Source organism: Pseudoliparis swirei, chromosome 21, assembly GCF_029220125.1.
Source record: "Pseudoliparis swirei isolate HS2019 ecotype Mariana Trench chromosome 21, NWPU_hadal_v1, whole genome shotgun sequence".
Lineage (NCBI taxonomy): Eukaryota > Metazoa > Chordata > Actinopteri > Perciformes > Liparidae > Pseudoliparis > Pseudoliparis swirei.
In genome coordinates this window covers 13547642-13571728 of record NC_079408.1, presented here as the reverse complement: position 1 = coordinate 13571728, position 24087 = coordinate 13547642, and the positions used below count along the sequence as shown (strand labels likewise).

The 24087-nt window shown below is 42.4% G+C and overlaps 2 long non-coding RNA genes across 3 annotated transcripts; one reads left to right on the top strand and one right to left on the bottom strand.

Moving 5' to 3' along the window:
• The first annotated feature begins 2307 nt into the window (after positions 1 to 2307).
• LOC130212008 (uncharacterized) lies at positions 2308 to 3351 on the top strand. Its single transcript, XR_008835220.1, has 3 exons — positions 2308 to 2417; positions 2559 to 2612; positions 2730 to 3351. It is a non-coding gene; the product is annotated as an uncharacterized LOC130212008 (long non-coding RNA).
• Positions 3352 to 9356: 6005 nt separating this feature from the next.
• On the bottom strand, positions 9357 to 10507 carry LOC130211948 (uncharacterized). Of its 2 annotated transcripts, XR_008835208.1 has the most exons (6): positions 10480 to 10507; positions 10198 to 10245; positions 10037 to 10059; positions 9680 to 9766; positions 9505 to 9594; positions 9357 to 9397 (listed from the first exon to the last, which is right to left on the bottom strand). It is a non-coding gene; the product is annotated as an uncharacterized LOC130211948 (long non-coding RNA). The 2 variants fall into 2 exon arrangements; XR_008835209.1 differs by lacking the exon at positions 10480 to 10507 and adding an exon at positions 10331 to 10386 and having other exon boundaries at positions 10037 to 10245.
• Positions 10508 to 24087: the final 13580 nt, after the last annotated feature.

Sequence of the window (24087 nt, the reverse complement as noted above, 5' to 3'; positions counted from 1 at the left end):
AGAGGCGACAACACCCAGTTCCCCCCCTCCATCCCTCTCTCTCTCTCTCTCTCTCTCTCTCTCTCTCTGTTCACCAACTCCTCCCCCTCCCTACCGGTCACGCTGAGCTCATCAGTGCTGACGCAGTGGTGACGGAGGCTGGCTGTGAAATCAGGACCTCGGAGTAGCAGCACAACAGAGCTGCCGATTCCCCCGATTGATTGATTGATTGATTGGAAACAAACGGTTTTAGTCTGTATCGCTGTACGTCTACGTGTTTAGTTGTGTATTTCTGTGTGCGTAGGCCTTCTTACAGACTGGTGAATGTGTGCGTGTTTGTGTGTGTTACTGTGGTCCTATCATTCATTAAAGTTAATTGCAATTTGGAATTGTTTTTATGCAGTGATGATTTCCTCTAATATATAGATTTGTATCAATTTGAATTACAATTTCACTATAACCAATTTGTTTAAAAATATATAGCGTATTAAATGTATGTTGTTTCTAGTATCATAAAAACCTTCCAAAATACTGCAGGTGAACAGTAACTATAAAGAACAACCCTGCTTGTATTCAAACTCCCAAAGATGTTATACGCCTACTGACATCATCATCACTGTGTCCTCAATTCCACTGCTGCATATCATTAATATCATTTCACAATTAAGAATTAAGAATATATTTGTTTGTATGCAGTTACTGTATAACAGTATATTGTAAGATGAGCTAAAAGACAATGAGCGGAGGGAATAGAGGAAGGAAATGAAAAGTTTGTCATGGGCTGAACACATGTTGGAGAGCTTTGAAGCTGTGTGACTTTGTATATCTTGCCCAGACAAAGGCAGATGGAGTGTTTGGGCTTATTTGAAATAAATGATGTTACCATAGAAATATGTTATGTTTAATGTAGATTAAATGTGTCTAACTGGAATCAATAAATGGAAGTTTTAATCTGTGCGGGTAATATATGCCTCACAATCAATTGCACTGGCCCTGAGACATAACAACACACACATGAAGAGTGGAAATGAGACAGCGGACGTTGGTCTTTGATATAATCCTGTACTGCTCCCTGTTCATAGTGAACAATGCATTTTGATTGAAGCACTAGCATTGGGACGTAAAAGCATGAGCACACTGGACACCAACAAGTGATTTAAAACCCACATAAAAAGAAAGAAGATAGAAAGATACACAAAGTATATATGGAGAATAAATATGAAGGACATGCATGTTTATTTTTAAGCCTTTTTAAGTTTCACAAAACATGGTGGAAAGCAACATTGACAGAATCCTCATCATCATCCTCTGCATCATCATCATCATCATCATCCTCAGCTATATTTTCGTCAATCAGAAAGTCGGACTGGATTTTAGGTCTCACAAGGTGATCTTTACATATGACTATTCACACAACTCCATGGGGATGGTCATGAAGGATTTTTGCTTTATAGGGATGAAAGATTAGAAATAAAGAAAGGTGTGAAGAGAACAAGCTGTGGGTCAGTGGTGAGCAGTGGTCCGTCTTTCAATCAGGGGGTTGACGGTTCAATTGCCCGATCAGTCCTTGAGCAAGACACTTAACCCTGAATAGGTCCATGAATGTAACATGATTGTAAGTCGCTTTGGATAAAAGCGTCAGATGAATGACATTCCATGTCTATCGAGGGCGTGTTGCAGCCTGAGTAGCCGTGAAATAATAACCACATACCAATGTGACGTCTAATTACTCTTCACTTTCAGTTCCACTTCGTCCAGAGACTGATGACAGGGTCATGAGGGTGGATCACAACACAGAACAGGTTACATATACAAATGAACAAAGTTAGATGCAAAACACCAACAAAAGCCTCTACGGTAAATGTATATATGAAGGAGTGGCAGAGGTAGCTGAGTATGAGGTTCAGTAATGGCGCTCAGAATCAAGAAAGCAGGGCTGCAGCAGAAATACACAAACCAGATCCACGATTCAGAAACTATCTAATACTGGTTTTGACATGAGAGGGATTAAGGTCACATGCATCCCCTACAGGTCCAACCGGTAGATGAAATATTCCTTTGATAATGAGGTGCCAATACTATTTCTGTAGAAGTGAAACTTAAAAGCTGTGCAGTGGGTGGCACCAGAGGTATAAAAAGCATGGCGTGGGGTGTCATCTCATCATATTTTCAATCCATCACCTGTACTGCAGCTCATCCTCCATTGACATCACAGGTAAGATCAAAAACTACAACTCACATTGAGATAGTTTATACTATACTTTTAAAATGTTTTCAAGTGTTCCTTGACCCTATATTCTCAATAATGCCCTTTTAGAGCAGCAATGGCAGCAGCAGCCCGATCAGGGAGCAGAGGAGGGGCTGGTGGCCTGTTCTTCCTCTTCACTCTGCTGTGTTTGGTTTGCCTCGCAAGCTCACGGTTAGACGATGACAAACTGGTAAATATATTGCTGCTCAACCTCCCATTGCTCTGGAAAACAATTCAACATTTATTTGCAGAAGCAAAACTTCCTGTTGACATTTGTTTCTATCTGTTTGTCATACATGTCCCCAAATGTAACTGCATGTTGGATTTACAGAAGAATATCAAATGGTTCGTTCAGAAAGTGGAAAAAGAGATTGCCCGTCTGCAGGTGAGTCACTTAGCTGTACAAGTGACTTCATGCACTGCAGGGGACACAACACAATATAACAGTGTAGCACACTGATGTGATGCCATGTCATTAATTGGTTTTAATGTTCCCCAATAGGACCAAAGGGACACTTTATCAGGCTTCATGAGAGCATATGAGAGTCAATCTGAACCAATAATCGCATCAGTGGAGAAATTCATAGAAGAATCTGACGACTCCGTGCCGCTGAAGGGATTTCTGGAGAATGCCAAGAGGTTCATGGAGAACACCAAGAACATCATTCGGCAAACCAGAACTGTCCTAGAAGGGGATCATGAGCAGTTGGATGCAAGTAGAGCTGACTTGGAACTTCAACTGGGAAAAGTGAAGGAATACATCAAAAGCTCGGAGGAGTATCTAGCTGAGTTGTGATGTCCATGTCAGTCAAGGTCTCTACTGTATATCTGGTATTGCATCTATTATATCTCAATTTTGTTTTCCTTATTGTGTTTCTTTGCACTGGAACCACACATTTTATTTTAACTTGCTTATGATACAATTTTAAAGTAGAAACAATGTTTGAATACAAAGTTAAACAACATAAGTACATCTAAATTATTTACTTCTACTTAAGTTTGATTTGTTTTTGTTTTCTTAAATCTGTATTCCTGAGCAATACTTTCGGACAATAAATGTGTAATTGAACTATCGCATCAGTATGAAATTAACTGTACAACCCAAATAAATCCATATAAGGAGATTGGAGTCATCTGATGCCTTCTTTTCTTGCTACTCTATAATAATGTAAGGGAATGGCTGGGAGCCACGGGGAAGAGGGCTCAAAGGCAGATTACAAGAAGTGGTAGTCAGATTCAGGAAAACAAGGTCTTTATTACAGACTAAATACACAGGGGTACGAGACACAAGTGGAAACAATGAGGGCTGCAATCACACAGGAGGGCGGCACACAAGGAGGCAGGAGTCTGAAACGAGAGACAAGGTGAGTGCCAGACAACCCAACAGAAACAGACAGTGAACACAGAACTACCCAGAAGGTCTGGTTGTAGCAGTACCCCCTCTAAGGCCGGCACCTGAGGGCCCAGGTTCGCCAGGGAACCTCAGGTGGACGTCTCTGATGAGGTCTGGGCACAGAATGTTGCTGGCTTTCTCCAAAGACCTCCGCTCTGGGCCATATCCCTCCCAGTCCACGAGGTACTGTCGGCCACGGCCACAGCCCCGAACCGCCATGAGACGCTTGACATCGTAGGTCGGGCCGCCATCGATGAGTCGGGGTGGTGGTGGAGGTCTGGTGGCAGGAACCAAACGGTTCTCCTTGGCTGGCTTTAGACGGGCCAGACGGAACGTGGGGTTTACCCTCATGGGTCTAGGGAGCTTGAGCTTCATGGCCACAGGGTTAATCACCTTCGAAATTGGGAAGGGACTTACATACCGAGGAGCCAGCTTGCGGGACTCCAAGTGAAGGGGGAGGTCACGTGTGGATAGCCACACCTTCTGGCGTACCCGATAGTTAGGGGCCTGAGTCCGCCGTAGAAGAGGGTACCCTAGACCAGTGGTTCTCAACCTTTTTTCATTAATGTACCCTCTGTGAAATACGTTTACAGCCAAGTACCCCCTAACCAGCGCAAATAATCTTTGGTAAAAAATAAGTAGTAATACACAGCACTGTGCCATCAGTGTCGGATTTATTAAACTGTCAACAATGAACATTGCATTAAACTGAATGCTTTAGCATTTACATTTCAATGAGAAACTTGTGCTTGTGCTTCACTGAGGATCTTTGTCAGTCTTGGTGGCAGGGAGGCCACTGCTGTGATGAAGCTCTTCTCTAGGCACAGTCTATTTCTTTGCTTTGTTTTGATCACAGTCATTGCAGAGAAGGAGGCCTCACATAAATATGTGGAGGCAAAGGGCAGTAGCTGCTCCAAAGCTTTCTGTCCCAGGTCAGGGTGCTCCTGCTTCACACACACCCAAAACTGTGTGAGTGTGGATGTGGCAAACTTCATCTGGAGGCCACGGTCAGATGACACTTCCAGAAGTTTTTCCTGATAAGTGACAGGTAGCTTCTGTTTGCTTCAGACAAGAGAAATGGGTTTCTCACCCGATCCCGCTGTACAGATCTATCCTCCATGTCAGGAAAGTAGGAATGAAAATCTTTAATCACGTTGGTCAAATGTCCCACTATGACCGACTTGACTGGAGCTCTGTCCACATCCTCACGAGAGAGAAAAGCATCCACCTGGGGAAAGCAGGTGAAATCTCCCTCTGCAGAGGACCTTCTCCACAGCTCTGCTTTCTTCAGGAAGCCACCCACCTTGTCATACATGTTTAAAATGCTGGTCTCCTTGCCCTGCAGAGACACATTCAGTTCGTTCAGTTTGCTGAATATATCTGCCAGATAGCACAGCTTTGCAAGCCAGTCTGTGTCCTGGAACAAGGTGGCATGGGGAGACCTGTGCTCGATCAGAAAGGTGTGTACTTCAGATCGTAATTCCAACAGCCGGTTGAGTATTCTCCCTCGAGAGAGCCAGCGTACTTATGTGTGCAGCAGCAGTGTTGTGTGTTCAGCTCCCATGTTTTCACAGAGGCGGCGAAACAGGCGTGCATTGCGTGGCCTTGACTTTATGAAGTTGATCACTTTGACGCTGTCGTTCAAAACGTCATGGAACACACACTCAAAAAAACGATTCAAGCCCTTCTTAGAGGTGACACATTTAAATATTGTTTGATACATTTAAATAAATCAATTACAAAACGAAGATATTTATATTGAATGGGTGTAACACAAAATGTAGGAATACTTTCATTTATTAGATTTATTTAGGTTACACTCACAAAAACGATTCAAGCCCTTCTTAGAGGGGACACATTTAAATATTATTTGATACATTTAAATAAATCAATTACAAAAATAGATATTTATATTGAATGGGTGTAATATACAATGTGTATGAATACTTTCATTTATTAGATTTATTTAGGTTACACTCACAAAAACGATTCAAGCCCTTCTTCGAGGTGACACATTTAAATATTGTTTGATACATTTAAATAAATCAATTACAAAAAGATATTTATATTGAATGGGTGTAACACAAAATGTATGAATACTTTCATTTATTAGATTTATTTAGGTTAGATGGTGTGCGTATCAACTCAAAATAAATAAATGTGTTTCATTGAGGACTACCCTTTGCGCATGCGCCAGCTGAAAATCAGTTGTTTACATGAGGTGAAGACACTTTCAGGGCTGTGCGGTGGTGTAGTGGCTAGCACTGTCGCCTTGCCTGGCCGGGCCTGCCGCGTATACCAGTAGGAGACTTTTCATGCTGGAGAGCCGAGAGGCGCTTCAATTCCCACCTTAACTCATTTAATAAGAGCGTTTTTTATCTAAAAATTATCCAAAATGTGAGAAGACACCTACATTTAATCTCAATAATAAAATGTCTTTATTTGTTTAGCATGCATCACTTACTTAAAATTAAAGAATCGAAATAGAATCATTTATAGCCCTAAAGTAATAATGCAAATAATATTAATCTTTAAATATAATGCTTCAGATGTACTTTTATGAGGGCACAACATGTTTATTTTACACATGTTTATTTTACATTTGTTTATTTTACACATGTTTATTTTTCAAGTATATTTTACACATGTTTATTTTACACATGTTTATTTTACACATGTTTATTGTCTACATGATTAAGTGTACAGCTGATCATATCTAAATATTTTATTATTTATTTTTCCATCTATTAATTCCACTAAAGTGAAGACAGTCAAAGGGATGATTTTAATATATTTTATTCTAAAATGAACAACATTAAAATCCTCTCAAAGAATTAATGTAAAACAAATGAAATGAATTAAAAAGTATTACTAGAACTATATATATACTAGGGCTGTGAAACGATTAAAAATTTTAATCGGATTAATCACAGGTTTCTGTGGATTAATCATGATTAATCACATATTACCGATATTCTCGGTATATTTGTGAGAACATAGAGATTTATGACAAAAGACGGATATATACATTTATACATTCTTCTATACAATGGTGCTGCAACTCAGCAGTTATTTAGCAGTTTTCTTCCATATGGAACATTAATATATCTTCATCCTAAACAGAATGTTTCACCCTCCTGTTACCTTTCGGGTCAATTTGACCCCATTCAATGTTTAATGTCGGTGTTCTTTGGGGTCAATTTGACCCCAGGCTGTTTTTCACTGTGTCAAACATATAAGAAATATCAACTTTTTTATTTATTTAAAGGGATATTTAGGTAGTCAACAAACAAACATAAAGTACCTCACACTTAAACTTGGGAAGCAATATTAATTCTAATAATTTTCTGGAGGTTTTAATTGCTGGGGTCAAATTGACCCCGAGGGTAAAATATGTTAGTAAATGTAAAGGTAACAGGAGGGTTAAACAGAACATTTTTCTCTTGTTCGTCAACCATTAACTCCACCATGATACAATCTAAAGGCCTCTGGTCTTCCTTTAGCACAGTGGTCGCCAACCCGTCGATCGCGATCGACCGGTCGATCTCGGAGACGTTCCCTGTCGATCTCCAAAATAAAATGAAAATAAATTCAGAGACACATTGTTCCTTGTTTTGGAACATTTTCTAAAGTGTCTTCTGAAATGTTTTCTTTCTGACTGGAAGATTGACGTCAGAAAAGATCTCCGCCTGATTCATGAACGCCTGAAAACGGGTTCGCTTACACAGCCGTGTTGTCAGCTGTGCTCCTGAAAGAGGGGAACGTACCACTACAGGTGGGGCGCAGGGGAAATGCAGAAAGACCTTGATCACTTCACATATTACACAAGCTCAAAGTACACCGACATAAAACTAAGTCATCAATAAATAAATGTTGAAATGCCTGTACCTTCGTGTACATGTTTACGTTAAGGCATTAACAGGTTACGCCTGCGCATGCGCGACAGCCGAGATTCTTGGCGACTTGCCAGGTCTTACCTCCGTGAGTTCGGCTTTTCTGCTGTTGTCCTTCAAAACAAAAGCTCAACATTGAGCTTTTTTTTCTTGTCCGATAGAGCAATCTGGTTAACTTGAAAGTGATTGCAATTGAATTTATTCTATTATTTGAAAAGGGACAGATGCAGGAGTCACAAATGGTGATTCTCATATTTATTCTCATGACCTAAATTTCCCTCGGGATTAATAAAGTATCCATCTATCTATCTATCTATCTATTATTATGATAATTATTTAAATCTGAGGATGTCTGTTGAGTTGATGTGAATGTAATCACTAACGGTCTGAGTTCAGAACCAATCCCAGATGAGAAAACTTTCATGAATACCAAATTTGCCCTGAAAAACTCATCAGTGGAGTTGAGAAAATCACCAAATCAAAGACCAGGAGCTGGATTAATGACAGACAGCTGACAGACTGCCTCAGACTGGCTGTCTGTGATTATGAACTAACTACACGCTCACAGGCAGAGTTCAGTCACTGACATAACACTGACTGGAATCACATGGCTTGATGGCATTGTGATCATAGAGCTGAACTTACATGAGTTGCACTGATTGATCATGTTGTCAGTGTCGTGTTGTAATTGGATTGGATTAAATTTATTGTCATTGCTAGAGTACAGGTACAGAGGCAACGAAATGTAAATAAATACAACATTTATATTGGTAGTTCATCCAGCTGCTCATTGCAAATGTGTTTTTTCTTGTTCATATTGTGTGCAGTTAACAAATATCTTACTTGTTATATTACACTTAAATTCTGTGTTCCTGGTCACATCAATTTGAACGCTGGACCAAAATGACAATTAGGCCAAATAAAAAGTTGTAAGTCCAGTCTGGACAGTCGTTTTCTCTCAACGCCTCAATAAGTAGATCTTGCCGGTCATGAAGGCGGAGGTCAGGGATCTTGGGCTCAAAAAGGTTGGTGACCACTGCTTTAGCAGCTGCTGAGGCAAACTGACTGTGTGGGTTTTCTTCATGAACTGGGCCGTGATGAAAGGGACGGCGGGGACACCGCTGCAAAGCTGAAACCACACCGGCCCGGACAGGTGGACAGATTGACAAGTGACTTTTTTTTTGCTCGGTCCCGATGCGCGCGCACGGAGCTCTGCGCGCGAGACGGAGATCGATAAGTGTTAACGCAACGCGAAGAGACAGAGATGACATGCTGCTGTGGAGATACGATCAACAACAGACGTTTAGTTTAATAAAAGAACAAAGACGTGCTATAGAGAACATGTCAGGGGGCGGGCCGATCTTTTTAATGCCATGCGATCTACCAACACTACGCCGCGATCGACTGGCAGGTCGCGATCGACGTGTTGAGACCCTGATCTACAGGAAGTAAAAGTCGTAACAAGGTTTCCGTAGGTGAACCTGCGGAAGGATCATTACCGATGAACAGACCGTCTGCATGAGAGCGGACAGAGTTCAGATTGAAGTGGTGTATTGGAAGCTCATTTTGCAAGTGACTTTTTTTCGTCCCGATGTGCGCGCACACGCCGGCATCCGATCTCTGCGGCGCGCGAGACGGGGATCGCAGTCGTGTTAACGCGACACTAGAGACAGAATGACATGCTGCTGGAGAGACGACCAACAACAGACGGATTGGAAGCTCATTCTGCGTATGCGTTAAATGCGTAAAAAAACAAAAACTAGTTAAACCTGTAATTGAATTAACTGAGTTAACGCGTTATTTTTCACAGCACTAATATATACGTATGGTCACTTCGTATCCTCGGCTCTGCAGAAGAGGTGTGGGACGCTGGCTTTGCATGTGCTTTGGAACAAAGTTTGAACAACAGATGTGAAAAACGAATTGTTAACATAATATATATAATTAATATACACTCTATAACACACTGCGAGGCGAGGAGCACGACACACTTGGCCTCAACACGTTGGGTTCCTGATCTTCCCTCACAAGCTGAGGGGCGATGGCGAGCAGCTGAGGAGGGACCGGCAGCAGAGTCTTCGCTGTGGGATCGAAAGAAAAACAAAGAAACGTAGTGAGAACGACGTTCAGGATGGTGGAACGTGAGGAGCAAAACTAAATAATAACCTTTTACTGAAGCTTTAGCCACAAGGGGCTCATCTGGCTGAGCAGGTCTGGAAACAGTCGCTGCAGCTGGTGACTTGGTCCCGTGGGCTTGAACAACAACTCTTTGTCATTTTCCTGACACAAAGTGTGTTAATACTTCTCAGTGTATATTTACCTGCTGCTTTTTCAGACTTAAAATACCCTTTACTTTAATTCTAAGTTGCTATTTTGTTTGTCAGGTAACGCAGAGAAACAATAGCAATATATAGCACACAACCTGTCAATCAAAGATGTGGCATGTATGAACGGTTTTTGTTCACATGCCACATCCTGGAGGGACAGCCTAGAGAAAGCATGCAAAAAAAGGAAAACACTTACCATCATAGGCGACATGTTAAATCCTTCAGTTAGTAGGAGAGTAAGAACACATCAGAACAGGCCAGAACACGGCCACAATAACAAACTATTTCAAAGAATAGTAATGGCAGGGAGGACTCTGGTGAAAACCGAATCCTCCCTCCACACGGGTGGAGAAAAACCTGTTGGTGAAGACACATCCGGGGCTCTGGAGACTGCTGCTGGGGGCCCTGAAAGCACAGGCGATGACATTAGATTGTTACCATGTACAGTACGATTTAAAAAAGCTCCGTTTGTTAGAGTAGATCCACTGACTTAGTCTAGTGTCGAACTTAGAGGGAGACAGATTCAACATCTCTCTCTCCAGCTCCTCCTCCATCACTGGGAGATGAAACATGAACATGAGGTGTGTGTGTGGTGCATGGTCACTACAGAGCTGGATGTGCATGTGTTAGCGAGCTGACCTAGAGTTCTGGATGTGGCTGCAGGGGGGGGGGGCCGGACTCAGCCCTCTGCGGTTGGACATCTTGCTGTTTTTGATGCACTTCACTCCCAGAATGAAGGCCGCATAACCGTCAGCCCTGCTCTTCCAGATCTGCTCCCAGGTGTCCTTGGCCCTGACTCCAAAACCGACAACAGTGTTCCCTTCTGAAGCCACAGGTGAAGCCGGCTTCCTGGAGGAAAGGTACTCCCTCAGGTCCTCAACTTCCTGGAAGCTCCTGGCATAGTCCAGAAATGACAGCAGGCTGTCCTTGCTGTTTCCTTGGGGGTTGAATTTACCGGCTCTCTCCTCTTCTTCTACCGTTTTCATCAGGTAGATGACGTAGCCAATGTCGTTTTCGAGGAGCCATCTGAATGATTTCCCCTTGTATTTGCCAAACTGCAGGCCGTACTCCCCCATCACCTCCTGTCGGTCGGACACATCTCCTCCCCGCTGAAGGACCGCGGTCAGAGCATTGGTGCTCACGCGATGCTGGAGCTGAGCAGGAGACTTGTCCTGAAGCGAGGGATCGGTTTTCATTCTCATGGCCTCATCGGAGGGATCCTGCCGCAGATGACCCGATGGGCCCTTTCTGAAGGACACCGCCTTCCTGCCTGGGAAGAAGTTGGTGGTCTTCTTCATCATCTCCTGTGGACAGCAAAACACAACGCAGCGCATAGACAGAGTCCCTCACGTTAACAGTGATGAGCATTTGTAATAACTAGGTAACAGCTTCATTTATTACACAGATATAGGCAGACAGACAAAAAAACTAAGTGTTTCCCACCTTATTATTCTTTATTCTGCTTGTCATAGAACTTGAACCCACCTTAAACGTGGGGAACTGTAGTAATTACCCATTCAAACTAATATTATTCATAAAGACAAGCCAATGAGTTCCTGTTGATGTTGACCACGTTACACACACAACAATATACATTAAATACGTCCCATTCAATACTAACCGTACGGTGCCAACAACACAGTGTTACAATGCTAACCAACACAAGTAAAGTAAACTATAGAAACAGTTGACCAACATCTACAACTGAGAACCGTTCATGAAGTAACTTCATTGACAAAATGCGGCGTACTTACGTGTAACTGTTGGTCCGAAAAAGAACTGCGAAAAGATGCTGCGCGAGCCTCAGGTGTGTTCTGCTTGCGGGTCGTCTCTCACTCAAAGGGGAACAAACGGGTCTCTTTGCCTTGTGTCCAGGGGGGAAACAGCGCCGCCAAAATCCCACTTGTGGCCAAAGTTATATCGCATCGGTAGTGATAAGAACTACCATAGAGAATGAATGGGAAAAGTTAAGGAAAGTTAAGGACTACTATACAGGGCCGTGGCGGCGCGAAAGCGCCAGAGGGCCGTGGGTTCAATTCCCAGTCGGGGCGTTCCTTCTGTGTGGAGTTTGCATATTTTGTGAGTTAGTTAGTTAGTATTTTGAGTTGGACAAACACAAATTAATTTAATTTAATGAATATCATTATTTTATTTTAGATGTATTTGATACAAATGAGTTGGACTAACTTAATTACATTTTATTGCACTGATGTGCTAGATTTCAGTTGGAGTTGCATGTAATTATTGGATGGAAAACCTTCCCACAATTGAATTGAGTTAATCCAATGAGTCATTTCTTTGAGTGCAGGGCTCATTTTCTTGCACGCCAACGCTTCCCTGTGAATGACACAGTGAGTCCACTTCATGTCGGGGATTTCTTTTTTATTGCGCGCTATGAGTCCTCTCGCGCTGCCGGTCATTGAGGCCGCTGCGTCGGTGCAGAGGCTGCGGGGGAGGGGGCTTAGAGAGTGTGCTTACCTGTGTGCGCGGATGGGGGGGGGGGGGGGGGGGCTTGTGAGAGTGTGCTCACCTGTGTGCGCGGATGTGTCGGCGCGCATCACGGGGGCCCCGGTCTGACACCACATCTGCAGGGAAACCATGGAGACAGAAAACATGAGATAGAACAGCCTTCGCCGTTTCCTTGGCGGAGGGCAACTTGGACAGGAGAATGAAGTAGACCATCTTGGAGAATCTGTCCAACACAACGGTGGTGTTACCCTCGGACAGGGGAAACCCAGTGACAAAGTCCTGAGAGATATCCGACAGCTTTATTTTCGTCAATCAGAAAGTCGGACTGGATTATAGGTCTCACAGGGTGATGTTTACAGTTTATGACACAACTCCATTTGGATGACCATGAAGGATTTTTGCCTATAGGGATGAAAGAAAATAAATAAGCACAGGTGTAAAGAGAAAAAGCTGTGGGTCAGTTGTTAGTAGGTCTATCTTTCAATCAGGAGGTTTCACGGCTCAATCCCCGCCCTGGTCGATCAGTCCTTGAGCAAGACACTTAACCCTGAATAGCTCCATGAATGTAACATGACTGTAAGTCGCTTTGGATAAAAGCGTCAGATGAATGACATTCCATGTCTATCGAGGGCGTGTTGCAGCCTGAGTAGCTGTGAAATAATAACCACATACCAATGTGACGTCTAACTACTCTGTCCAGAGACTAATGACAGGGTCATGACTCATGAGGGTGGATCACAACACAGAACAGACACCAATGACACAGTTTTTTTCATGACTCCTGTATAGATATGTAATAACCTTTACTTCCACCAGATAGTTAACATGTTTTAGGTTACAAGGTTTTTGCCATAATCTTAAAATTTATATTATTTTCTGTCTGTCTGACCAAAACCTTCAAAGTCCTCCATCAATTTCACATGTGTAATTTATTACAATTCTCCAGCATTGTCCTAGTTTCTATTCCACATTGTTGGCCAGTTTTGAAATGCTTCCTCAATGAGTTGTGTTGTTTGTCTCACAGCATCTACCTACAGGTCCAACCGGTTCATGAAATATTCCTTTGATAATAAGGTGCGGGTAATATTTCTGGAAAAGTTAAACTTAAGGAAATGGCCTGAAGTAGAAGTGAAACTTAAAAGCTGTGCAGTGGGTGGCAACAGAGGTATAAAAAGCATGGTGTGGGGTGTCATCTCATCACATTTTCAATCCATCACCTGGACTGTAGCTCATCCTCCATTGACATCACAGGTAAGATCAGAAACTACACGACAACTTACATTGAGATAGTTTATACTATACTTTAAAAAATGTTTTCAAGTGTTCCTTCACCCTATATTCTCAATAATGCCCTTTTAGAGCAGCAATGGCAGCAGCAGCCCGGTCAGGGAGCAGAGGAGGGGCTGGTGGCCTGTTCTTCCTCTTCACTCTGCTGTGTTTGATTTGCCTCGCAAGCTCACAGTTAGACAACGACAACCTGGTAAATATATTGCTGCTCAACCTCCCATTGCTGTGGAAAACAATTCAACATTTATTTGTAGAAGCAAAACTTCCTGTTGACATTTGTTTCTATCTGTTAGTCATATATGTCCCCAAATGTAACTGCATGTTGATTCTCATGCTGGGTTTGCAGAAGAATCTCAAAGGGAACGTTCAGAAAGTGGAAAACCAGATTTCCCATCTGCAGGTGAGTCACTTAGCTGTACAAGTGACTTCATGCACTGCAGGGGACACAACACCATATAACAGCGTAGCACACTGATGTGATGCCATGTCATTAATTGGTTTTAATGTTCCACAATAGGACCAAAGGGGCTTTTTGTCAGCGTTAATGACAGTATATGAGAGTCAAGCTACACCAATGATGGCATTATTGGAGACATTCATAGAAGAATCAGCTGCCGACTACGTGCCGCTTAAGGGAATTCTGGAGAACTCCAAGAGCATGATGAGGCACGCCAAAGCCTTAATGGATGAGGAGAATGAGAATTGGGATGCAAAAGTAGCTGACATGGAACTTCAAGTGGGAAACTTGAAGAAATACATCAAAAGCTCTGAGGAGTATCTAGCTCAGTTGTGATGTCCATGTCAGTCAAGGTCTCTACTGTATCTCTGGTATTGCATCTATTATATCTATTGGGTTGTTCTTTCTTATTGTGTTTCTTTGCACTTGTCTTCAAACCACAATTTGTTTTCAATGTGGTTATTATTCAATTTCTGAAGTAGAATTTATGTTTGAATTAGGGCTGTCAGCGTTAACGCGTTAATCTATGCGATTAATTTGGCCGCGATTAACGCACAAAAATATTTTAACGCAACTTTGTTTACTTCCGGTGTCGTTGAAGTTGTTGCACTCCTGAGTCAAGCCGCCGCAGTCCGCTCCGCCTCCTTCCTCCCGTCTGCTCCTCGATATTCACAGAGAAGCAGAGGGCGACGTGTCGGTGACGCGGGGCGGAAGGTAAGGGACTTTGTTGTTGCTCCGCTCGATGCGCGCGCAGACGCGCCGGCATGGAGCTCTGCGGCGCGCGAGACGGAGAGCCGAGAAGTGTGAACGACACGTCGAGACAGAATGACATGCTGCTGTAGAGACGATCAACAACAGACGTTTAGTTTAATAAAAGAACAAAGACGTCTTTAAGGAAAGAACCTTGCATTACTTCTGCTGTAATCTGGCGCGATAGAGAACATTACAGGGGGGCGGGGCCTCACCCTGATAGAATGGTGGGGGAAATACTGGGATGTGTCATATGCAAAAGCCTTTCAAAGGTTTAAGCTCCATTGCACCACCTGTGGTGCATTTTTGATATTGTGTTCTAAACTGTCTATAATATTATAATAAACATGAGCAAATATATTGATGTTGTACATCAAATTAAAGAAGACAACTGGGGCTACAAGTATCAGTGAGCCATTTAAACACAACTCAAACACCAACTGAAATAAAAATACAAATATCATAATCATAATTTTGTCAGGTGTCGGCCCACTCAGAACGTTTCCGTAGCTAGCGACATGTAGCTTTGTGCAATCATAAAAGAAGAGATGTTCGAAAGCAAGAGGACTTCACACAGATTCTAAATATCTTCACAGAATCCTTCTGCACCAAAGTATCACGGAGATATAAGCCAAATAACACATAAATATTAATCGCTTCATAGCTTTACATTCAGCAAATTCAACATACTTTTGTTCTTGAGAAGAAGAATAAACATTTCTCTCCCCTGCATTCCAGCTGGCATGGCTTTAGTGTGTGTGTATGTCCCTTTAAAAACCAGGCGGACTTTTGGGGAAGCGTCATAATCAGCTGTCAGGAAGTTCAATTTCAGCGAATCGGATTTCACATTTCAAATATGGCGACGCCTTTCTGTCTCCTATTGGCTCACAGTGCTGTCAATCTTGTCTTTCTTGGTACCAATCGATTCTATTGGCTCAAAGTATTCCAATGACATGTCGTTCTTTAAAATCCGCCCTTCCCCGGCGGAGATATCTGCGCGCGCAACAGCTGCGCTGTGACAGATCCAAAAACCGGCTTTACGCACAGCACGCACGCGCACAGCACCACTTTGTTTGATCGTTTTTTAATCTTTGATTTACTGTTTTAAAGCCACATAATGATGTATTTGCATGTATTGATCACCACAAGTAAAAGTGAAAGTGAAATAAATGGTTTGGTACATGAGAAAAGTCAAATGGCACAGATGGTGCTTCAATGTGCCCAAATGCAAATTTTAGAGACCTCGCCTAAATTCTCTTTACTAAAAAGTCTCCAACTATTGTTCTGCTTCATTTTTTATGAGTCAAACTTTGCAGAGAGTCTGTTCACAAGTTGTATTATTATCTGGGTGATTTTAGGCCTTTGCTGTGCATCCTTCCAGGATATATTCATCCTGAAAGTGCTTTTTTTTCTAATCGAACCTGAAACTTCTATGAAAATAGAAGATTAATCTTTATTTACTCTTAACCAGTAACATATATGCTAAGATTTACACATCTGTTCCCTTTATTATAACACCAACATTATTCAAATAGCTTGTGTGGTTGCAGAGCTACACCCTTTTTAGTTTGGGTATGTCATTTCGAGCAGAAACCTAAAAAAACGAGTGGGGGTTAACAGGTTAAAAGATGAATTTACATTGTTTTGTAAAATCGAGAAAATGAGCCCAGACTCCAGAGGGTTAACGTGACATATTTGTCAGTTTACCAAGGCCACTGGTTCTGCTGTTGTTCAATGTTAAAGATGACAGGACCAATGGGGTCTCAAATATACTTTTTTTTACTAATCTGGATGTTTCACTGAAGAAACAATTTATCATCCACGATATTAAATACCTCGCTGGCACTTTATAGGTAGGAGCCTCTTTGAAAACACAGCTCTGTGTGAAGTTTTGTCTTTAAAAAAGAATATAATAAAACAAGTGTCTAAAATACACGCTGTCTGAAGTGATTACTCGTTCATTTAGAAGATTTAGTCTTTAGAAGAAAAAAAACTTTTAATCGCGATTAATGAATTTCAAAATGTGCGATTAATTAGTTAATTTTTTTTAATCGATTGACAGCCCTAATTTGAATACAAAATGAAGTACATCTAAATGATTTGCTTCTACTTTCTTTGTCAAATATTAGGGTGGGTTAACCCAAGTGATTTGTTTTTGTCTTCTTAAATCTGTATTCCTGAGCAATACTTTCTGTGAATAAAAGATGTAATTGAACGATCGAATCAGTATGAAATTAAGTGTCCAACCCAAATAAATATATATAAGAAGATTGGAGTTATCTGATGCCTTCTTTTCTTGCAACTCTATAACATCCGGTTCCAGAGTTCTGATTCAGGTTTCTTGTGTCTTTGCTGCTGATGAGGCCGGTAATATCGATAAGGACGGTTCAAAGAAACTCACAGATCTGTTCAGTCTTTCTCAGTTAATCTGAATTAATTGGCTGTAGTGTCACAAATGTGTTAAAAAACATGCCAACCTCATTCTGGCACTAGAGGAGAAGTCCCCTCCGAGAAGTATCTGTACAAACTCTCCTGGTAATCAAATTGTAGCTTTAGAGATATTTCACCCTGGATCAAAGTGGTGGTCCGTCAGACGGACCGTAGAGATGTACAGCAACGTAATTTGACGATAATGATCACAAAATAGTCACAAAATTATGGCTACAGGGGGTCAAAATAATGAGATAGTATCTCATTATTACATTACATGTCATTTAGCAGACGCTTTTATCCAAAGCGACTTACAATAAGTGCATTCAACCTAGAGTACAAACTAAGAACAACAAGAATACAGAAAGTAACATTTCCTCAACATAGTCGAACTACAAAAGTACCATAATAAGAGCTATTTAAGTGCCACTGATATGAGATAGTAAGTCAACATAATGAGATAGTATCTCAATTATGATATAGTATCTCATTATTGAGATACTATATCATAATAATGAGATACAATCTCATTATTTTGACTTACTATCTCATAATAATTAAATAGTATCTCAGAATTGAGATACCATCTCATTATTTTGACTTACTAACTCATAATAATGAGATACTATCTCATTATTTTGACCTCCTGTAGCCATAATAATGAGATACTATCTCGGAAACGGGCTTCCATAGCGTTGCTCTACTTTGTGTAAATCAAATGCTGTTTTGTCACATAATGTTGACTTCCTGTTGCCAGTAGGTGGCGCTATAACTGAGTAAAAATGGGCCCCAGGAAATGACTGTAAGTGTGGCTCGTTTGGGACAGATTTAAACAAATCTAGTGGAGTCACGTGAGCTCGTTGTTAAATGGCAAATCAAGTAAAAATGTCGGGGACGATTTTCTATGATTTTTAACCAGTGTTCCAACTTTCAGTTATTGAATGTTTAATTAAGATTAGTCAATGAAATCAGTTTCATAAAAATCATGCTGCTGTTAACATGCGTTTCTGTGGCAACTGTTATTAGTGTTATTATCTTGTTATTCTCTTAATTGAAGAAGTGAAGGTGTTCCATGGTTCACTTATAGATGTTCTCTTTTTATCACAATGCCTCATGTGTAGATTTTTGTTATGCATATTTCCCATCAACATCCTTTATCTCAAACACACACACACACACACACACACACACACACACACACACACACTATACACCCCATTCTCACGTGAACAAAAGACTACTAATATTAAACATACAAATATTAAAACGTATTATTTATTTTTGTCATACAGGTGAAGTAACATTCTTTCACAAACAATAATGTCCTCTAAAATGTTGCTTTACGTCATGCATTTCTATCTCGGTGCTTTCAGGATGTCTTTGATTTTTAGTTCTGGGACTAAATAGTTTTTATTTTCTTTATCACAAACTACCTCACAGACGATGGTGATGACGTTGGAATCGAGATGAAACGTACGAAAGTGACTCTCAGTCCGTGACTGATCGAGCATAATAATTTTACAAAAGAAGTAGAAATATAAATACGTGCACAAACGGTACTTGTGTCTTTTAAGCTGCGTTACAAAAACAATGAACATTCGTAGTTCTACGTACTTTCAGTTAAAGATTTGATTGTGAGTGCCTTTGTGCTTCTTTTAGCATGACTGTGTGTGTGTGTGTGTGTGTTAATGGTTCAGAATAAAGGCAGAAATAATGACATTAGCGAGAAGTATCTATTCAATCCAGTTGAATCCAGGGTAAACAGATAAGTGTGTGAGTGTGTGTGTGTGTCTCTGTGTGTGTAATGTACCTAATGTATCTGCATGATGGTTTTCATGCACAATCTTGATGAATATTTCATTTGTCGTTTGTTTTTTCTGAGGAATCTCAGCATGCATGGACTCACATCTTCTTGTGCTCTCCTTATAGCTATAATGACAAGAAACGTCCAATAAAAAAAATCTTCAATAACGTCGCTAATGTTAGAGTATTCCATTGAAATAATAAACGTGTGTGTGTGTTGACGTCAGTATACATGTAATCCTACTGTGTGAACGCTTCATGTTTCACAATGTGTTGTTCTTCATGCATGTAAACAATCATCTAAACTAATCAGGTGTAAACTGTGACGCCGTGCCTGCGTCCAGCCGGCTGCTAGCAGACCACCAACGGGACAAGAGCTGGGAAACAACAGGCCAATATTTAGAAAACATAAATAATGGATGTTATAGATTAGAGCTGTTTCAATCAAACATGGCTGCCTTGATCTCCTGCTCTGCTCCCATCTCAACCTTCTGCTGTTGACTTTAATTGTAATGTGACTCTTGGAGCCAGGGGGGTTGCATCTGATAAAGATTTCAAATCAAAGCTTATTTTATCGTTTGTAAATCAGAATCAGAATCAGAATCAGAAACAGGTTTATTGCCAAAGAATGTTCATGAGTCACAAACAAACGAGGAACTTTTTTTGGCGGAAGGTGCAAGAATCGCGCACCAAGACACCGAGGCGCCGTCCGTGGCGCCATCTAGGAAAGGGTGGATGAAAGATGACAGCATAACATGAGGGAAGAGAGGCGAGAAAAAGAAAAAGCCACCCCCCGACTATGCCCCTAGAGGGGTACAGTGTGGGAGCAGGAGAAACAAAAACACCATTGCACATAAGCACATACATCTTAGACATGACTTGCAACGAGTAGGAAGGGGGGGAGGGGAGGTAATCCAAAGACTGGGCGATAGCCCGTCATTGGGGCAGAAGGTAACCAGCACCGACAAGCAGCCAGCCCGGTCCATCGCCTCACGGCGCGACGCAGACCCGTCCTGTCACCCTGGGGGGAGCAAAGCAGGCGAAGGCGTGGGATGGGGGGGGGGGTAGTGAGTGCATTTCAGTTTGTTGAAGTTCGTGTGTGAATGGCCCGGTGTATCGTCCTCCCCCAGTCCACAACAGACAAAGTTCTCAGTCCACAAGATGGTCGTTGCCATGGAGATGGCCTTGAAGGGGCCTGGGGAGAAAACAACCACAGGTGTCTGTGGATAGGGGGAAGGGAATCCTTTAGAAAGAAAGCGCAGGGTGCATTTTCATTACTGCTGCCACACAGATTCAGAGAAATGTTCCTTTAAAAGATAAAACAAATAAAAAGGGTTTCCCTCTCGAAGGAGAAAAAGCAGATCCTGTGTCTCTGTGCTGTCCTAGACTTTTGTGAACATCTTTACGGTTGTGCAAGTGCCTCTGTGTATCTGCTGTTTGGGTGCAAGTGTCTGGTGGTGTGTGTGTGTGTTTTCAGAGTAGCCTCCCCAGCACCACTCCCTCTCTGCTCCCGGCTTCTCCTCTGAGGATCTCCAGGAAGCCCAGTTTGGTTAAGAACTCAAAGGCCAGGGACGTGCGGTCAGGGGAGGCAGGTAAATCAGTAAAAATCAGTAAAAATAAATAAATGATAACATCAAATTTATATTAATATTTGTCCACCGATCTTTATGTATGACTAATTTCGAACATTTTTGTAGTCAAAATCGCTGAATTTGCCTATTTCCTGTTCAAATACAGGATGAAACGAGAGTTGAGGCACCTCTGATTACGCAATCCATCACAAGCTGGGTTGATGCAATTGGCCCGTGCGGGTTGCCGTATCTCTGCATGTCGCCAATATAATGTTTGCAGATATGTTTATTTCACCTGATTTCCCACAGTCTGGCTAAGGTCTTTAACCATTACAGTTTAATGTTTGTAAGTGACATATTTAATTTTGCTGATGGGATATAAAACCGCAGTGAAAAGGCGCAGGGTGAGGCAGATAAAACTCTGCCTCACAGAAGGGGGCGCTGGTGAGCCAACGGGTACTTGTTGCTGCTTCTTATACGCAGAGGCGCCAGGCGAGTCCAGTGTGTTTGTTTTTGTATTTTGCTACGCCAGACTGCCAACATGGAAGAGGATTATATATCTAAGCTTAAACAATTCTCAAAACTGGACTTTCAGTCAAAGGTGGACGTGATTAACACAGGTAGACCAACACTGGAGCTAGAAGGTTTGCTTCAAACTTTTTCTTACCTTTACGTATCTGTAATATGTACCGTGTGTGTTGTAGGAAGAATGCTGATGAGACATGAAATAACCCAATTGAATAAGCTCCCCTTTTGGGTTCATATGTTTGTAAATCTGACACTAAAGGAGTCAGTGTCTCACCAACCATGAACCTCACCGCTCGTCACTGTCAAAGGCAGATCACAAGAAGCGGTCGTCAGATTCAGGAAAACAAGGTCTTTACTTGGCAAAACATTAGAGACGAACTGACACAGAACAAGGAGTTGACACAGACTAAATACACAGGGGTACGAGACACAAGTGGAAACAATGAGGGCTGCAATCACACAGGAGGGCGGCACACAAGGAGGCAGGAGTCTGAAACGAGAGACAAGGTGAGTGCCAGACAACCCAACAGAAACAGACAGTGAACACAGAACTACCCAGAAGGTCTGGGTGTAGCAGTACCCCCTCTAAGGCCGGCACCTGAGGGCCCAGGTTCGTCAGGGAACCTCAGGTGGACGTCTCTGATGAGGTCTGGGCACAGAATGTTGCTGGCTTTCTCCAAAGACCTCCGCTCTGGGCCATATCCCTCCCAGTCCACGAGGTACTGTCGGCCACGGCCACAGACCCGAACCGCCATGAGACGCTTGACATCGTAGGTCGGGCCGCCATCGATGAGTCGGGGTGGTGGTGGAGGTCTGGTGGCAGGAACCAAACGGTTCTCCTTGGCGGGCTTTAGACGGGCCAGACGGAATGTGGGGTTTACCCTCATGGGTCTAGGGAGCTTGAGCTTCATGGCCACAGGGTTAATCACCTTCGAAATTGGGAAGGGACTTACATACCGAGGAGCCAGCTTGCGGGACTCCAAGTGAAGGGGGAGGTCACGTGTGGATAGCCACACCTTCTCGCGTACCCGATAGTTAGGGGCCTGAGTCCGCCGTAGAAGAGGGTACCCTAGACTCCTTCTCTAGAGCTGGAAGCAGTGGTGGCTGGTAGTCACAGGCACACTGGAAAGGGGAGAGACCAGTGGGTGAGGAAGCAAGAGTGTTGTGTGCATACTCAACCCAAATGAGGTGTCTCCCCCAGCTTGTGGGGTTCTGGGACACCAGACAGCGAAGGCCAGTCTCCGGTAGCGGACGTAGGAGGCCAGACGGGGGAAGTTAGGGAACCTTACTCCGTGCGCACACCCGGCAGGCTGACACATACTCCCCTACCTCCCTCTCCATAGCGGACCACCAGAACCGCTGCTTAATGACGAACATAGTCCTCCGAACCCCGGGGTGACAGGAACCTCGAGATGAGTGGGCCCACTGGATGATCTGGATCCGAGCAAAGCGTGGCTCGAAGTAGCTTTGCTGTTTCTCCAGCACTGCCTCTGCAATGGCATCAGTATCGTTGCGTTGAGATCTGCCTTTGCCTGCCATTCTACTTTAACTATCTTTATCAAACAAAAAAGTATAAAATATCGAGGTTGGAACCAATTAAACAACTATTTGACAAGGTTGGGCTGGGAGCTGAGCTTTATGCTGCAATCTCCGTCCAGCTGGTCACGTGACTCCGGTCCAACCAGTTCATGAAATATTCCTTTGATAATAAGGTGCGGCTAATATTTCTGTAAAAGTGAAACTTATGGAAATTTAAAAGCTGTGCAGTGGGTGTGGCACCAAAGGTATAAAAAGCATGGCGTGGGGTGTCATCTCATCACATTTTCAATCCATCACCTGTACTGCAGCTCATCCTCCATTGACATCACAGGTAAGATCAGAAACTACAACTCACATTGAGATAGTTTATACTATACTTTTAAAAATGTTTTCAAGTGTTCCTTCACCCTATATTCTCAATAATGCCCTTTTAGAGCAGCGATGGCAGCAACAGCCCGGTCAGGGAGCAGAGGAGGGGCTGGTGGCCTGTTCTTCCTCTTCACTCTGCTGTGTTTGGTTTGCCTCGCAAGCTCACGGTTAGACGACGACAACCTGGTAAATATATTGCTGCTCAACCTCCCACTGCTGTGGAAAACAATTCAACATTTATTTGCAGAAGCAAAACTTCCTGTTGACATTTGTTTCTATCTGTTAGTCATACATGTCCCCAAATGTAACTGCATGTTGATTCTCATGCTGGGTTTGCAGAAGAATCTCAAAGAGAACGTTCAGAAAGTGGAAAAAGAGATTGCCCGTCTGCAGGTGAGTCACTTAGCTGTACAAGTGACTTCATGCACTGCCGGGGACACAACACAATATAACAGCGTAGCACACTGATGTGATGCCATGTCATTAATTGGTTTTAATGTTCCCCAATAGGCACAAAGGGGCTTTTTGTCAGGGTTCTTGAGAGAATTTGAGAGTCAAGCTGCAACAATGATGGCATTATGGGAGAGATTCATAGAAGAATCACCTGCTGACTATGTGCCGCTGAAGGGAATTCTGGAGAACTCCAAGAGCATGATGAGGCACTTCAAAGCCTTAATGGATGGGGAGAATGAGAATGTGGATGCAAAAATAGCTGACATGGAACTTCAAGTGGGAAACTTGAAGAAATACATAAAACGCTCTGAGGAGTATCTAGCTGAGTTGTGATGTCCATGTCAGTCAAGGTCTCTACTGTATCTCTGGTATTGCATCTATTATATCTATTGGGTTGTTCTTTCTTATTGTGTTTCTTTGCACTGGTCTTCAAACCACAATTTGTTTTCAATGTGGTTATTATTACATTTTTGAAGTAGAATCTATGTTTGAATACAAAATGAAGTACATCGAAATGATTTGCTTCTACTTACTTTGTCAAATATTAGGGTGGGTGATTTGTTTTTGTTTTCTTAAATCTGTATTCCTGAG